The sequence below is a fragment of the Nestor notabilis genome, unplaced genomic scaffold (assembly GCF_000696875.1).
Source record: "Nestor notabilis isolate BGI_N333 unplaced genomic scaffold, ASM69687v1 scaffold2281, whole genome shotgun sequence".
Classification (NCBI taxonomy): Eukaryota; Metazoa; Chordata; class Aves; order Psittaciformes; family Psittacidae; genus Nestor; species Nestor notabilis.
In genome coordinates, this window is record NW_009915942.1 from 49,816 (window position 1) to 52,908 (window position 3,093).

Below are 3,093 nucleotides of genomic sequence, written 5' to 3' on the forward strand. Positions count from 1 at the left end.
AAGATAAGGATCCACCCAGCGAAAGAGCAGGTTGGCTGCATGGGACACAAATGCATGTGTCAAGAGCTTGACATAAGGAGCATTTTGGGAAGGCAAAAATTCTTCAAAATAAGTATATAAAAGGCTAAATGGAGAACTGAGCTTATTAAATGAGCTGCTTTTCAGCTTGCACAGCCAGTCGGAGCTTGGTACAGCATCTTCCAGGCATATGCACTAGTTTGCACTAGTTTGGGTTATTCTAGTGCATTTAATAACATTTGATGATAGCCCAGAAATTCTGGCTGCCTTCAAGACCAATGCAAAATGATGGAAGAAAAGGCTGCCAAAAGTATCACTCCTACAGCTTGGTGCAGGAAGACCTGTATTCTGGAGAGGACACTCTTGTCAGAACTGACAAAAGCTCTGTTTGGTGTGGAGCATGCTGGATTTTAGGTCCTACAGACATACCCCGGCTTAAATACAAACATCCTCTTTTGAGGTTTTTTCCCCACACCAGAGAACTTGTAAAAGAGATTTTGAGACTGCAGTGGACTGGAGGCTCTGGAGAGGGCTGTGGGAAATGAAGTGCATCAAGCTTTATCACATATGTATTTTCTTAATGTGTGCAGGACAGTTAACACACAGGAGCTTTTAAAGCAAGAGCAACACAAATAAGCAAGCACTGGGAAGCTTACATTTGAATAAAAATTTGTTCTCTACTTTAAAATACATGTTTGTTTCTAAAGAAGAAACGGTTCTTCTATATCTTCTCTTCTGTTTAAGTAGGAATTGTAACAGTAAATAGTTTTACTGTATAAAATAATATTACTTATCAGTCAATTATCTAATATACTCAACACATAAGGGAAAAAAAGTCCTGATTTTAGCTGACCAAGGCAGTATGTGGTCACCAACATGGAAAAAGTTAATATTCTGCCCTTCACAGGTATCCTATGTCTATATATCAGTGTATTTCTAAGTTCCAAATCATTGTCATATCTCTCTGGGTATTTTACAAAATCAGATAAACCATGGCAACTGAACAATAATGTAGCTTGAAAGGAAAAGCCATTAACAAAACAAAATGCATTCTCCCCACTAGTTCCTTAATTTAAAATTCACACCAGGCTTCAGCAATTTGAATATTAGGAAAAAAAAAATGTTCAAAGAGAATATGCAATGACAAAATGGTTATATATTCCTATGTCCTCCCAGAAGAGTAAGTGACAACTATGGTTGGCAGAAACTTGAGGAGTTGCGCTATACCCAGTCAGCCCAATTGTATCCAGTTTTTGCCTCCAGGGATGGCCAGCAGCAAGATGTTTTGGCACAGCATGTTTGGTTTTAAGCTTTGTAGCTCCAAAAAGGAGGCTAGGCACTACTGTATGTATAGAGGAATTCAGCTCTTCATTGCAAGCCATGGAAAGCAGGAAGGCAATACGCCTTGTGCATTTTTCATCCCGGCCAACCGAGCAGCAGTTAATCTCGTTACGGCTGCTGGCAGCTGTGATGTGTAAGGGACTGTGGTGCAGCTGCAGAGCCTCCCTCCATCACGTGGCAGGGCATCAGAGCGCGATAAAGCCCACTTGCTCTATTCCTCTCAGAAGTATCTATCTCTTGCTCAGAAGTATCTAGCTCTTGCTAAGTTTTTAAGAGCAGTTCATGGCAGTGCATTCCATACGACAGCTGCATAATGTGTGGAAAAGAATTGTCTTTGAGGAATTTCTGATTCCTACAAGGATGGTTGCTTTTCGTAAGTTTGAAAGTGTCTGTAGCAGTCTTCAGTTTCTACCCTATTTTCTGCATAATATGCTTGCTGTCTGTCCTGACTTTTAAAAGCTCTCCTCATATGGAAGAATACATTCTATGCATATTTTTGGTACTATACTTTTCTCTGATTTTATCTGTAATGTTTTAGCTGGAGTATAGGAAACTATGCAGACTAGAGACCTCCTTCTACATTAGTTAATTAAACCTTCAGCGACCTGTAGCAGAAGCATTTGGTCTTCTTTTGATTTTGTACTGTTCTTTGTCACCTTCTTAACATTTATTTGATCTTCCTATTTTCCGTTGAAACTTTTTCAATGAGATAGCCATAGTGATGTTCATGTTCTCTCTTACGATTTATTTGATTTAGAGTACTGTAATACTGAGGTAGATGCAATTGCCTTCTGCCTTGCATTTCTATCAGTTAATTTAATAGTGACTATCTATCTACATTCAGTTTCATCTTTCATTATGTGACCCTTTGGCAACGTTGTTAGATTCTTCGGAAATTCCACACAGTCTTTTGTTCTTCTATTATGAGATTGTGTCATCCTGAAATGATGTCACTTCATTCACTTCCATTCAGACTCTTTTTTGGGTAATACTCATATCCATGGACATTTCTTTGCTTAAAACCTTTATTTTTATTGAAGGTTTGTTAAATAGCTTTTCTCTCTGCAGATAACTTTTCAGGTTCTTATAAAACCTTCTGATTTTGACTGGAGAAATATTCAGAAAATTTCTTTGGATAAAAAAATTGGTTTATTTTTATTGTGTTCTAAAGAAAGAGTAAAAATAAGCATGGAGTTGGACTAATGTTACATTTATTCTGAAATAAATATTGAAATCTGTAAAATTCATATACTGTTGTATGATATCCATAAGTAATCAAAACAGCTAAGCCATCCATAAGAATCACGGTTCTCTTCTACTTGCAGTGCACAGAGTAATGCAGAAATGACTTATTTCCCAGACTATACCTAAATGTGCTATGAGGTAGGAAGCTAACAAAGCAGGCTTCAAATACTCTAAATTGTATAATCAGAGTGATTAGTGAAAATACCTGTGCATCAGGAGAAGCAAATATTAGATTAAGGAAAAAGAAAAGATTTTTCCTAACAGCTTCAGCCCCCAGAGAGAAATGAATCCTGCATGTCAAACACACACCATAAACCAGTTCACTAATAGTCTCAGCCATCTGCTAAAAAAATAAAGCAAGTCATTAATTTACAGGAACTTGGTAAGGTTGATAAATCCTCAAAGGCCAATAAAGAAAAAGTTTCTGAGCAAGGGTTTAGCTGGGTCTGTATACATGGGAAGGCTGCTCTTGTACCATACATCAACACC